The sequence below is a fragment of the Schistocerca serialis genome, chromosome 1 (genome assembly GCF_023864345.2).
Source record: "Schistocerca serialis cubense isolate TAMUIC-IGC-003099 chromosome 1, iqSchSeri2.2, whole genome shotgun sequence".
In the NCBI taxonomy this organism is placed as follows: domain Eukaryota; kingdom Metazoa; phylum Arthropoda; class Insecta; order Orthoptera; family Acrididae; genus Schistocerca; species Schistocerca serialis.
In genome coordinates this window covers 1,011,007,261-1,011,023,019 of record NC_064638.1, presented here as the reverse complement: position 1 = coordinate 1,011,023,019, position 15,759 = coordinate 1,011,007,261, and the positions used below count along the sequence as shown (strand labels likewise).

General features: G+C 38.9%; 1 protein-coding gene across 1 annotated transcript in view; it reads left to right on the top strand.

Moving 5' to 3' along the window:
- Positions 1-15,759, top strand: part of LOC126413380 (protein TAPT1 homolog) — a 135,967-nt gene that overhangs the window by 32,599 nt on the left and 87,609 nt on the right. The gene's annotated exons all lie outside the window — the stretch shown is intronic.

Here is a 15,759-nt window from a genome sequence, read left to right as displayed (position 1 = left end):
AGCCCAGAAAAAAAATTAATGTACACACAATCTTTCTCTCAGGATTTGATTGTAAGTATGAAAGCCGAAATATCACATTCAGCTTCATTTCTACACGCTTTTCAATTACTGTACTCGTTCTTTACACTATACAATGAGTATCTTTACTCATTTTATTCTCTATTCTCCCTCCCTCTCTCTCTCTCTCTCTCTCTCTCTCTCTCTCTCTCTCTCTCTCTCTTGTAGCACATTACACAGAAGTTATCATCACTTCCTATTGAACAAATATGTTGTGTTAGTAAAAAAATACAAGCAAAATTCTACATGTTAAACGAAGGTGGAAGTGTGGCATTACTAGGCATAAGTACAAATTTGAGGCTGAAAATAAAAATTACGTAGCAAATGCTATTTTGTAGCAGATTGTATCCAGATGAGTGATTTTTACCTGTGGTAGTTTCAAATAGCTTTAATATATGTACACAGATGTTCAGATGTTGACTCAGTAACCAATTTTTGGTTGCTGTATTGGTATTGGACAAAAATGATATCCTGGCAAAGCCTTATTTGGAAGGAGTAGGTGCATAATAATGTGTTTGTAAAATAAAATAAAAATGCACCTCTGCATGAACACAGCAGTGTGTCAAGGTGCTTGTAAGTTATGCTCAGATGCCTTCATCAGCTGTCAGGTAAGTGAAAGGTCTCTGGAAGATACATGCTGCATATGGAATTGTAGGACTCAGTTGTGGGTTCTGTTAAAGAACTGCATATGTGCGTGGGACTTTCAGCCTGCAAGGTAGCTGCTTGGGAGTAACTGAATTGATATATGTTGAAATGTGTTGACCTGTATTGTTGTTTGTTTGCTACCAACTTAACCTCGCTGGTTGCACAGTGTTTAATGCAGATAGCGTGCCAACAACTAAGATGTTTTTGACGTCTATGAAACTCAACTTTTCAGTCATTGTTAACTCTGTTTCTTTCTTCTGGTTTCATAGATATACCATATTTACCTGAGTATAAGGTGACCCCCATTTTTTCTTGAGGTTTCTTGGTTTCTTGAGAAAAATTTACTTTTAACATGTTTTGACTCATCGAATGACAAACTGTTTTATTGGCATAAAATATCTGCCTAAACAGGTAATGTTATACCTATTATAAATTTATTGAACATCTGCAGTTTGAAAATACATTGAGAAATAAAATAAACAAAAAGAAATGGTGTATATTAATTTGTGACTATTTTATTTTCTACATTTTTCGCTTACCAACCCTGTTGTCTATGGTATCATTATCATCATCCTAACGGCTGAGCTGTGAAATTTATATCTTTGTTGTCATAAATATTTGCTGTTTGTTCCAAATAGGTTGTGATTTCTGAGGGTTGTGGATACTGCAGGACCTTAGAACACAGCTGTTTTCATCCAAATACGTATCGTATTTCACTTCTGTGCCGATGTTAGAATGTTACTGTGTCTCTTGCTTCCAAACACATTGTCTGCCCACTGACTACATAGGACTGGCAGCTGACACACTCCCTTTCATTCCAGTCGTGTCCCAGTGAGCGTTGACAACATTGCAACACAAAACACATAAGTATGTCACTGGCATCTGTCTAGGCTTTTACAGTCTCCTGTAGAAATAAATACCAGTGTTGAGTATTTGTGCATTTTTTTAAGTCATTTCAATTCAACCTCAAATGAATTCAGGCAAACTGCAGTTTAAACATGGTAGATGCTCCTAAAGGCCAAAATAAATGGTATAGATATCAATAGTTGGCAATCAGATGGTATTTGCTGCCTGCTCACCACTCCCCTCCCCACACTCATCTTCTTCGCAGCTAGGCTGATACCACTGTTTCTCCTCCAACCTTACCTAGTGCTGTGCTTGAGCAACTGTGAGACACAAACTGCAATATCTTCTAGTTTTCAAGTCATATGTAACAGCAGCAACTTATACATAAATAAAAGATTTGAATCAACTCTTGAATTTCAGTAATCCCACCATCTACTGGCGTCTGTTAACAGCATCTAAATTTCTCATTTGCAACCCACTAAGTAAATCATTACAGTCTCTCGTAATCATATAAAATGCCAATCTGGGTCCAGAATAAAATACTGTTTTTTGAAGGACAACGTTTCCACTTTTGAATGTTACCTTTACTTAAAAATCAGGATTACTGTAATGTTTGTACACGATACCCTTACATGTATGAGAACATTTATTGAAAATCTATTCAAATACAACAAGAATTTGTAAGATGACAGATTTAGTGCTATTTTCCCCTGTGTTTCACAAAACTATCAGAATTTAAGCAGAGAAATAGATTGTTCTGATGATTAGTTCATAGTTTCTCACGCATCCCTTGCACTAGCGCTTCACGAGTCAAATGTCATGTGACTGTTCTAACAACGTTGACAGTGTATCGAGTGTTTTGTCATATCGGGGAAATCATGAGCCTGTTTGAAAGTGAGTATCATTTGCCCCTTCCAAATTTTTCAAAATAAATCTGCATGTGACCTTAGTAACCAAAGCTTCATCCACAAATGTAAAGACGATCCCTATAAACACTAGTAAACTATGTAAAAATGTTAACCTCAGCAGCACTATTTTAATCTGCGATTAGAAGACAACCGTGTATTTTTTGATGATGAATTTGGGAAAAAATCTAATTCTCTAATCGGGTAAATACGGTAGTTACCCTAAACATAATGTTGTCTGCTAACTAACATTGGCAGCAGCCAAAGACCAAAGAGTACTGTTTGATGTCATTTTATTTCTGTCATTTCAGATGCTCTTATCTGCCGCATTGCGGGAGTCTCTCTGGGCAACCCAAAGAGTTTTCATTTTGCTTCTACTTCCACTTTAAATACCCTGTCAGTTCTCTCTTTAGTGTTGTCAAGTATGAGAATATATGGCTATGAATCAAAAAGGGCCCAGTAATGTGCTAGTCAAGGTTTATTTGCTACAAATTCAAAAACTGTGCTCCCCAGATTTTGTAATTGTTTAGTTGGATGGGAAAAGGAAGATAACCTTGAGAAGCCTTCAGTCAGTGAATCATTCTGTTGCCTTATGTGAAAATGCCTCTACTTTTTGATAGAAACAATTGTCTATTGCTGCAAACTTAAATAGTGCTAAAAAAGAGATAACCAATTTTAGGCAGAGAACTGTTATTGTTTTCCCAAAACCCAAAAAACTGGATGGTGACAGACTGCTGAATATTTGAATGATGATCTATTGTATGTGAGAATTCTGCATGAGAAGTATTGCCAGTTAAGTAATTTATTTTTCAGAGGTGATATTATGGTGCATATAAAAGTGTAGGTTTTCATGGACAGAGTCTATTTCAGTAAAATAATTCTTGAAGTGTGACCGCATATTATAACATTACCAGTGTTTCTGCTATTATTGCAGGCAGCCTTCATCGGGGTGGATACTTTTGGTACATTTATTAAGTGTTACTGGATCCTACAGGATCATACAAAGCTTTTTGAATCAGTTTTCTGAATTTCCATTTTTTTCTCTCCACAAATTCTCTTTCTTTCTTTAGTCTGTTTTGTTCACTTTTTATTCATAGTTTCATTCTGCGCCTATCCTTCCCACCTGTCGGTTTTTACAACTGTACAAATTTCTGTCTATGGAATTAATCTGGGTTGTTTCTAGATATTTTTTGATGTGTTGAATCCAAGGTGTAGTTTTCAGTTGTTCCAAGGGTGTCAAATTTTTTTGGGGAAGTCTTGTTGAATGTCTGTGGATGTGTCCATAGAATTTTAATCTTCTTTTTTGGATATCTGCCATGGGGTTGGATAATTTTTGTACTGTTTTTCAGGATTGTAGTCTTTAACCAACTTCTGATTTATTTGGTCCCCAGTTTGTATGGTGTCAGGAACCTTAATTACATTTTTGCTTTCTTCTTTTAGGGTGTTTTTCATGTCATCTTTTATGTGAAGCCTTGAGGGCTTCACTGGCATGCAAGGCTTCTGCTTTAATAACTGTAGTAGTGCCTGATTGTAGAGGTGTATATCACACTCATTGAAAAAACAAATGTGGAGATAATCTCTAAAATTATCACATAGTCTTTGTATATCATATGTGCTAAAACAACTTAGAAAGAGGAAAAGTAGCTATACATGAAATTAAAAGACAAATGAGCTAAAAGAAAAGCACAATGGAATATCACTTTCTGACCACTTACAAAACAGCTTGGGTGAGCCTTTTTGTTGTAGATGTGAGTTCTGTAGGCTCTCTTGGGTGAATTTACTTGTGTATTTTCGGAGAGAAGTTTTTAAGACAACTTATGGCCAGTTCATCTTGAAAGGCTTGAAAGCATATATGTTGGATATTATCTTTTTGTAGCTTTAGTTACGAGGGCTATTCAGAAAGTAGAGAATGTTTTGGCATTAGAAAAAAAACTAAGTGCAAGAAATACATTTAGTTATACACATCTGAAAGACCTTCATCGTAAAATTCTGCCGCCTGAGACTTGTGGCAGCCTAGCTTTTGAGTGACAATTTCAAACAACAAAGTCCGTGAAACTTGTGGAAAATAAAGCGAAAGCTCAGTTATTGTGAAGCGATGGTTTTCAGACATCGTTTCATGAACTTTAGCGACAAGATCGTCAGTCACAATGCTCAGGTGCCACTCTTCTCTTCATCATGAACATTGGTTTGGCCGTTTTTAAACCGAATGCACCATTTCTGGACAGAACATTCACTCATTATGTTGTTTCCGTACACTTTGCACAGTTCACGATAAATTTTTATAGGTTTTAGGTTTTTTGCCAACAAAAACCATATCACAGACCGCGTTTCACAACTGGAGGGATTTTCAATTGCAGCACACATTTCAAATTCGAATATCGAAAAAACCAGATGCGCAGAGATGTTCCCGCTTCACCGATGGATGCCGATTGAGCTGCCGAGCATGTACATACCAAAATATACACGATTGGCACGCACGTAGAGGCGTCAGATGGAAACATTCCCTACTTTCTGAATAGCCCTCGTATATGGGTTTCCAATAGTTACTGAACGAGGAGGTGTGTGAGACTCATATTCAAGAGGCGATGGTTCAAATCCATGCACAACCATCCAGAGTTAGGTTTTTTGTTATTTCCCTAAATGCTGAGATTTAAAAATGGATTAAAAACAGTGCTGACTGTTTATAATGAAATAGAGGGAGTCTGGTAATAGTAGTAACATATAAAATACATGGTCTATAACATAAATAGAAACAGGAAATTTTGCCCATGATGGTAGGTGATGGCGGTGAACGAATGTGAGCTACTAAGGACAACAATGTAGTTGTTGCTTAAATATGCAGCACTCTTCCCATCTCATACCGAATTACACTAGTTATAGCCAGTCAGGCATACAGGATGGAAAACAGTTGTTACAGTGAGATACATAAAGAACAGTTACACAAAAGCTAGTAACAAATGGAGCAATTAGGTTCATTTTATATAAAGTGATGTATCTATTTGCTTAATTTGTTATTAGCTTTTGTATAACTATTCTGTATGCACCTTATTGTTTTATGTCCTGTATGTCTCTTTGGTTATCGCTGACATAATTCGATATTTAGTGGACGGAGCTACATTACTTTCTTTGGCAGTTGATGTTAGTGGAATCACAAAAGCTGCTCTATTCATTCACCATCATCACATATCATCATTGGTACAATTTCTTCTTTTAATTTTTGTTGTGTATCATATATTTTGTGTGTTTCTACTATTATCAGACTTCCCTCTAAATCCATTCTGTATCTACATTTCAGTATAAATGGTCTGAAGATGGGCAATCATGAGATATGTACACTACTTTCTTTTGAGCAGCAAAAATTCAGATTTTTAAAAGTTATTTGTGAAATACCTGTCTTGTTTCTTTCTTCAAAGAGATTGAGGAAACAGTAGTAGTTAATGAAGCAGTTATAAACTACAGAATGTAACATGCTAGTAACAGGAAGATTCAGAGTCTTTTAAATTTATACGTGTAATCATTTATTTACTTTTAAAAAGTATATTCTAGTTTACCAAAAATAGATGCTACATTTTTAGGTTCCTAGCCATTATACTGTTCGGAAGTGGGGTATTTTTTTAAAATATTGTACTGATTGTGGGAAGGAAGAGGGGGACACTACATACATTATGGGTAGAGATTGTAGTATATTCCAGTGTGGTCTAGTAGGTGGTACAGATATGTTTAGAGTGAACCTGTAGCATGTGGTGCCTCCACTGCAGTCTGTGTCAATACCACCTGGAATATGATTATGAGTAGTAAAGCACTTTGGTGTTCGAACTAATCTTTGAGTTGATGGCTGCTTTGCATTACTTCTCTGTCTAGATTACCCTGAAGCTTATCTGTCATCTAACATTTACTAAGTATTTCAAACAGTGGAAAGTCTGGAATGGAATAATGACAACATTATCAGTTTGAAGGATGGCATTTCTCCACCAAACTGCGTATAAAATCTTTTATTTCTCACACGATCAGTTTTGGGCATTGCCCATTTTCAACTGTGCCCCTAGTTGCATTTGTGGCTACATTGTCAACATTAATTTAAAACTCACATGCCATGAATAACTGCATAAACAGGGTGTATACGACCCGGGACAACCGGGAAAAACCCGGGAATTTTTCATTGTTTTAGTTTTCAGCTAAATTTTTGTGATTGTGACTGGTAAGATCCAAAACTCTAACAAAGGATATTACTGTATCCCGCTATTGCAGAATAATACGCAGCAACAAAACATGAACGAGAGAAAAAAAACTAAAATAAAACTTAAAAAGGAAATGCGCCGTATAGAACGAAAAAACACAGTGCTCATACAAGCGTCTGCCGACTCGTTTGAGCAGTTGCGGGCTGGCTCATGCGCATGCGCAGTTGAGTCCCGTACGAGTAGTACCTTCTTTCGCTTCTGGTTACAGAAATATGGCTGGGCGCCAGTACTTAATATTGCCCCAGTTCGGAAATATAGTAAATCTGGCGTTGATGACCACAACAGTCTGAGTTGTGGTGCGGAGATGGATTGTCTCCACGTGACCTGTGTTTACGTTCAGTGATTTTGTTGTTTTCTCTTAGTTTATTGCTCTCACATTAAATGATAACAAACGGATTTTTGCGCCCGGGAGTTATCAAATGAATTAAAATACTTTCGCATAATTACGGAAAGCTGAAATATGGTATTAGTTTTAGATTTTATGTCCACCTTCCTGACAGTCAAGCATTAATCGTCTTGCAGAACAATGAAGTTCATTAATCTTTTCTGTTTTATTTGAAACGAGGTGTTTAATTTCACAGTATTGGCTAGTGTCAGCTGTTCGCTGCATTTCAAGTGCACGTATGGCATTATGCCATAATAAAGAACCAAACATGAGATAATACAGTACTGGTATTCCAAGAAAATTTACATACGAATCTGGAGATATGAATGTGCATTTTAAGCCGAATTATGCATTTTAGCATGGCTCACGAAATTCCGATGCTCTTGAAGTATCCTCTTATGTCTTGTTTGTTTTATGACATAATGTAAGATCTTTTAATGTTTTACACGTACGAACATATGGGCTTCCTGCGTCATCATAACTGTGTAAGCGTGGTGACGCCTATTATCTGGCGCTCTCTTCCAACTGCTGAAACGAACCTATTTCTAACACGTCGCAGGAAAATATTGCGAATGGTGGTTTGAAAAGCGTTACATTCAAACCCAATTTCCTTTTACGCAAGATGAACTATGTGCGAGAATTACGATGAATTACTTAAATAACAAAACGTTTGACTTTATTTAAAAATCAGCTCTTTGAGGACGACCATTTAGAAGAATTTCGAGCCCAGAAAATCAAACATTTACGTCGTTATTAAAAATTTTGCTGGCACATTTGTGTGATGTATCTTAAAGTGTAACACGCGCAAAAAAGATCAACATTATATATGGAAGCTTAGCTCCTCTTCCAGCTTATTAATCTTAGAGACCAATATTATATGTGAATGCTATGTATATTAATTTGAACCATTAACTTTTCTTATTTGTGCGTTCGCGCTACTTAAGAGTGGTCTTGCTATTGGCTTACTACATCACGTGTCTGTGCTGTCATCAGCTGGCAAAATCACGTGACAATGAGCTATGACTGGCTTACAAAAGCGCCTCGCAATCTCGATTTCAATGCTTCGGAAAGTGACATGCGGTGTTTGGTGGAATTCAAATTTATACCTTCGTAATACAGAAATATGCAGCGTACATGTTCCTGCCCATCAAAGGTCTTTCAAAACGTCGGTATATAAAAACATAAACATTCAAAGAATTGATGAGTTTTACAGTGCCGAAGAAGAGTATACTGTCACTTAACACGGAAAAACTGTATTTTCACCTGGGAGGAAGTGTATTTTTAACCGGGAAATCCGGGAATTTTTTTTCCTTGTCCACATATACACCCTGATAAAGTACAGTCAACAAATGTCCTCAGAACACATGGTATACACCCATTAAACAAACTGTCACATGTGCGGATTGCATGGGAAATTCATTGTGTCTATGACTCAACATTTCCACTGTATGGTGACGAGAAGTCTATCCCTTTCATAATACATTTATTACGTATTTCATTAGATTACTAACTGCACGTCACTCCAATACTTAATATTTTACCTTCCATTAAAGATTTAATTGTTGTCAACAATTTCTAAGTGTATGGTCTGGCACTTAATTCTGTCTTCATTTGTAATTCCGGTGTATGACAAAAAGGTGGTTACATTGTAGTGTTTTTTAAAATTGTCTGAGGTCACAAAGTATGACATACCTTTACTTATCTTTTGTCTAATAGATCTTGTCAAAATTTCCTTGCAACATTTCATTATTTTTCTGAATTATTCTTGACTTTTGTATTCTGCAAGAGGAAATAGTGATACTGGCATTCTTTTTATGATTTAACTTCAACTTCCAGTTTTGTTAAATACTCCAATTTGATCATCTTGATGTTGAAGCTCTTTTGTCTGTGTTTGCTTTAACAATAACATATGTTTTTGAGTGGGTTCCGCCTTAGCGTAATTACAGGTTTTTGAGGAGCCAAACACAAAGCTGAAATTGAGTGGCTGAGAAATTAGATACCTACATACATAAAAGCAGGAACTCAATGTTGAACTATTCAAAATTCACCTGGAACTAGGAAATCACATCAAAATCTGTGAAATATTTAATGATATCATGAATACGTCAAACAAAACACAGAAACACAAATAAAAACCAAATGGAATAAACAACAACAAAAACTAAATGCCCTCTTAAAACAAAGTGAAATCATTACACATAAGAATAGAAAGCAAACAAACAACACATTCCACAAACGTCTGGTCAACCTTACTGACATACAACTATCTAACCAAGAAATAAATTTTCTAGAAAAAGGCCCAAAATACAATTTCAACACACACACATTACACACAAGACAGTGGAGAATCTCATCACAGAAAGTGAATACATCATAAAACAACAAGAAGGAAACAGTAACCAAAACTTCAATGCGGATCTGACAAGAGAGTTAGTTGCAGAAGAAATAAGATGCATAATAAAGGAAAACAAGAACAACATATTGACAGGAACAAAAACTGAAGAAGAAAAAACATGCAGGAAAATAAAAAACAAACTTAAAAACATCAAGGCACTGATTACAAGTACGGACAAGGCAGCACCATGATAATTATATAACAGGATGAATACAAAGATAAAACCTTAAAATTTCTGGAGGACAACAACATACCAAAGCTAACCAGTGACCCAACACAAATATACGAGTAAAATACACAAGCACTTCTAAAAAATATCTCACACATAATCACAAAACAGAAAGCGAAATGGCTGAAACAAAAGAACACCCATGCACCCACACTGAACACCTACTAAAGTTCCACAAAAAGGTCATTCCAATATGCCCCGTTGTCAACTTCAGAAGTGCACCCACATACCACTTAGCCAGAGAAATGCACACATACTTATAGAAACATTACACATACATAAATAACAGAAGCATATACAACAACGAAGAGCTGATACGAAAAATCAAAGACATCAACATGCCCACAACAGCCACACTGGGGTCACTAGCCAGTGGACTTCTAGCCAACATTTTTCTTAATCACATTGAAAATAAAATATTTGAAACAATAGTAGGACCCAAACAATACCGGATAATATATTGGTATTGTTATGTAGATGATGTCATATGCCATTAGAAACAGAAAACAACAAAATGTTAAATTTCCTTGACCTCACAATATACAGAGACAACAACTAACACCAATTCTCCTTATTTAGGAAAGTAACCACCACCAGCACAACCATTCACAAACATTCCAATCATCCAACTACACACAAACTAGCTGGTTTCCAATGTATGATACACCGACTGAACAAAACTCCACTGACTGAAAGCAACTATAACAATGAATTTCAGACAAATAGCTGTAGAGAATGGACATGACACACTATAGATAAACGTAACCACAGAATTAAAAAAAAATTGAAAATACACCCAATACACACAAACCTTCTCACCAAATTACAAAGACACAGAACACACAAACAAGCACACATGAACAAGAAACACCCACAACAACAAACAAGTGGTTCACTCTCACCTACAACAACAAAGCACCCCACAGATAGGCAATAAACTCAAAAAACAAGGGCTAAAAGTAGCCTACAGGACAGACAACTCAACACAGAAGAAACTAAGGACAACCAACACAAGCGCAGACAAACACAACACATCTGGTATTTACCAACTAACATGTCAGGACTGCAAATCAGTTTATATAGGACAGACAAGCAGAAATTTTAATACTAGATACACAGAACATATCCCAACAGACGTCAACACGGATTTGAAAATTCTCAAATGCAGCAACAGCCACCCACAAAAATAATTATTGAAGAAAATTATCAAATACAAAAGGCCATAGTTGAAGGAAAGCAAGTAATAAATGAATCACACACACAACCTTTCACATGAATTATTAATCTCAGGCATAGCCCCAACAGTTTAGAAATTGTAATTTTTGTGTAAATGTTTTGCCTACATTAAGTTGTATATAGTTGCAGGTGAGTAACTGTAAAGAAAAACAGACGCCATAAAAATGTAATACAGCAGAAAAACCAGACCATGTGATAAGAAGGTATGAATACACAATTTTGTGTACTCCTCAAAAACTTGTTATTACAATTTAGAAACTAATATTTGTATGTATTTAAACGGTAAAGAACATTCCTTAAGTTTAACAGCCATAACAATAAAAAAAACAAAAAAAAAAAAAACCACTGATGATGGTGCAACTGCAGTGAAACATGTCTGGGACAAAAACAAAATAGTGTTTTGCTAAAGGCGGAACCCACTCAAAAACATATGCTACTCCAATTTATTTACAACTTGTTGTTTGTAGTCGCATAATATATGAACTCAAACGACTCCATTCTAGAACTGGGTCATTTTTAAATAAAGGATCCTGCCAAAAATAGTTACAGACTTTTAGAGGTTTGAAAGATCACATGATGAGTGCTATAAATGTTAATTTTTAAATAATTTATTTGCAATACAGGATTCTGTATCTTATTAATCTGTGTTCAATTGTACATAAATACAAAAGAAATAATTATTTGAAAGATATTAATTTTATATTGTGACTAAAAAATAATGAAATATTAATAGTGAAGTTCTGCAGGTGTGACGGAGGGCAGGGGAGAGGTGCAATGGGGTGGGGAGTACGGAAAAGGAGAGAAATAAAAGGACTGGGTGTGGTGATGGAATGACAGTTGTGTAGTGTTTGAATGGGAACGGGGAAGGGTCTGGATGGGTGAGGGCAGTGACTAACAAAGGTTGAGGCCAGGAGGGTTATGGGAATGTAGGATGTATTGCAGGGAAAGTTGCCACTTGCGCAGTCCAGAAAAGCTGGTGTCAGTGGGACGAATCCATGTGGCACAGGCTGTGAAGCAGCCATTGACATGACTGTCATTGACATTTGGCAGAGTGTTTAGCAACAGTGTGGTCCACTTGTTTCTTGGAGACAGTTAGTTGGTGGCTATTCATGCGGACAGAGAGCTTGTTGGTGGTCATTCTTACACATAATGCAGCACAGTGGTTGCAGCTTAGCTTGTAGACCACATGACTGGTTTCACAGGTAGCCCTGCCTTTGATGGGATAGGTGATGTTAGTGACTGGGCTGGAGTAGGTGGTAGTGGGAGGATGTACGAGACAAGTCCATACAGAGGTATGAGCCATGAGGTAGGGGATTAGGAATCGGGGTTGTGTAAGGATGGACTAGTATATTGTGTAGGTTCAGTGGGGGGCAGAATACCACTGTGGGAGGGATGGAAAGGACAGTGGGCAGGACATTTCTCATTTCAGGGCACGATGAGAGGTAATCGAAACTCTGGAGGAGAATGTAATTCAGTTGCTCCAGTCCTGGGTGGTACTGAGTTACAAGGGGAATGCTCCTCTGTGGCGACAGTGGGACTTTGAGAGGTTGTGAGATACTGGAATGATAAGGCATGGGAAATTTGTTTTTGTACAAGGTGGGAGGATAACAATGGTCAGTGAGACCTTCATTATATTTCGAGAGGAACTTCTTGTCACTGCAGATGCAATGACTATAGGTAGCTAGGCTGTACGGAAGGGGTTTCTTGGTATGGAAAGAGTGCAGCTGTCAAAGTGGAGGTATTGCTGGTGATTAGCAGGTTTGATATGGATAGAGGTCCTGCTGTAGCCAACTTTGAGGTGGAGGTCAGCATCTAGAAAGGTTTCCTTTTGGGTTCAGAAGGACCAAGTGAAGCAAATGGGTAAGAAGTTGTTGAGGTTCTGAAGGAATGTTGATAGGGTGTCCTCACCTTCGATCCAGATAGAAAGATGTCATCAATGAATCGGAACCATGTGAGGAGTTCAGGATTGTGGGTTTTTAGGAAGGGTTCCTCTATATGGTCCATGAGTAGGTTGGCATAGGATGGTGCTACGCGGGTGCCCATAGCCATACCTCGGATTTATTTGTTGATAATGCCTTCAAAGAGAAGTAATAGTGGGGAAGGATATAGTTCGTCTTCACGATTAGGAAGGAGGCTGTTGATTTGAAATCTGTGGGGCATTGGGAAAGGTAGTGTTCAATTGTGGTAAGGCCATGGGCATTAGGAATGTTAGTGTACAAGGAGGTGGCATCAACAGTTACGAGCAGGGCACCTTGTGGCAACAGGACAGGAACTGTGGACAGTCAGTGCAGGAACTGTGGACAGTCAGTGCAGGAAGTGGTTGGTATCTTTTATATAGGAGGATAGGATCCGGGTAATAGGTTGCAGGTGTTGGTCTATGAGAGCAGAGATTCTCTCATTGGGGGCACAGTGTGCGCCCACAATGGGGCGTCCTGGGTGGTTAGGTTTATGGACTTTAGGAAGCATGTAGAAGGTAGGAGTGTGGGGAGTCGTAGGGGTGAGTAGAGAGATGGACTCCGGGGAGAGGTTCTGGGATGGGCCTAAGGATTTGATTAATGACTGGAGACCCTGCTGGAATATTGGAATGAGGTCATCGTGGCAAGGTTTGTATGTGGACGTATCTGACAGCTGGCGGAGTTCTTCCACCAGGTAATCCTTGCGGTTCAAAACAACAGTCCGCAGGTAGAATTATAAGGTTGGGGCTGTGGGCACCCGCATGGCACCATCCTGTGCCAACCTACTCATGGGCCTTCTAGAGGAATCCTTCCTAAAATCCCAGAATACTAAACCCCTCACATGTTTACGATTCATTGATGACATCTTTCTATCTGGACGAAGACGGAGGACACCCTATCCACATTGCTCCAGCATCTCAACAACTTCTTCCCCATTTGCTTCACCTGGTCCTAATCAATCCCAGAAGCTACCTTCGTAGATATTGACCTCCACCTCAAAGTTGGCTACAGCAGGACCTCTGTCCGTATCAAACCTCCTAATCACCAGCAATACCTCCACTTCGACAGTTGCCACCCGTTCCATACCAAGAAGCCCGTTCCTTACAACCTAGCTACCCATGGTCGTTGCATCTGCAGTGACAAGCAGTCCCTCTTGAAATATACTGAGGGTCTCACTGAAGCCTTCACTGTCTGTAATTATCCTCCCAACCGTGTACAAAAACAAATCTCCTGTGCCTTATCGTGCCAGTCTCCCTCCACCTCCCAAAGTCCCACCGTCCGGCCACAGAGGAGCATTCCCCTCGTAACTCAGTACCACCCAGGACTGGAGCAACTGAATTACATTCTGTGCCAAGGTTTTGATTACTTCTCATCGTGCCCTGAAATGAGAAATGTCCTGCCCACTATCCTTCCCACCCCTCCTACAGTGGTATCCTGCCATCAACGGAACCTACACAATATACTTGTCCATCATTACACAACCCCTGCTCCCAGTCCCTTACCTCATGGTACATACCCCTGTTATGGACCTAGATGCAAGACCTGTCTCATACACCCTCCCACCACCATCTTCTCCAGTCCAGTCACTAACCTCACCTATCCCACCAAAGGCAGGGTTACCTGTGAGACCAGTCATGTGGTCTACAAGCTAAGCTGCAATCACTGTGCTGCATTATGTGTAAGAATGACCACCAACAAGCTCTCTGTCCGCATGAATAGCCACTGGCAATCTGTGGCCAAGAAACAAGTGGACCACTGTGTTGCTGAACATGCTGCCAAACACAATAACCCTTCATGTCAATGACTGCTTCAAAGCTTGTGCCATATGGATCCTTCCCACCAACACCAGCTTTTCTGAATTGCACAGGTGGGAACTTTCCTTGCAATACATCCTTCATTCCCATAACCCTCTTGGTCTCAACCTTCGTTAGTCACTGTCCTCACCCATCCAACTCCTTCCCTGTTCCCATTCCAGCACTACACAGCCGTCATTCTACCACCACACCTAGTCTTTTTATTTTTCTCCTTTTCCGCTACCTCCCCCCCCCCCCCCCTCCCCTGCATCTCACCCCTACCTCCACCTCACCTGCAGCACTTCACTGTCCGTCCCCTCCTCCCCTCCACATACTATCCCTACCCCTTCCCACCTCAGCCTCCTCCTTACCCCCACCCAGTCACCACTCCCATCATGCACTGGTGCTGCTGCTCGCAGTGTGGTTTCAGTAGCCTGAGACTGCAGTTGTGTGTGTGAGTTGTGTTTGCGTAAGTGTGTGTATGTGCTTATGTGTGTCTATTCTTGACTATTGCCTTAATGACCGAAAGCTTTAATTGTGAAAGTCCTTTTTGTTGTGCCTATTTGTGACTTAGCCTCTCCGCTATATGGTGTGTAGCAACTTTCCTTCTCATAATATTGTTACATTCCATCCTGGATTTTTCATTGTTTGAAATATTAATAGCAGTTTTATATGTAAGAATGACACAAGCAGAAGCATTACTTACACAACTGTTACCCCAGAAGCTGTATTTAATGATTTACTGAGTTCTACACACAAAACTGGTAAAATGAAGTGAAGAGTACTGGGATTACTGCTCACCACGTCGATGAACTGTTACAGATAGGCACAATGAACAAGAGTGCTAGTAATATTTCAGCTTCGGACAAAGTCCTTCTTCAAAAGTAGAAAACCACACTTTCATACAAGAACAACTCACACACGTGTGGCCACTGACTCCAGGCATTAGTGCCCCGAGACAGTGGCCGTGTGTGTGTGTGTGTGTGTGTGTGTGTGTGTGTGTGTGTGTGTGTATCCTTTTCATATTGTCACTGTAAATTAACATTTACCACTACACTACAGATCTTTCTGCTAG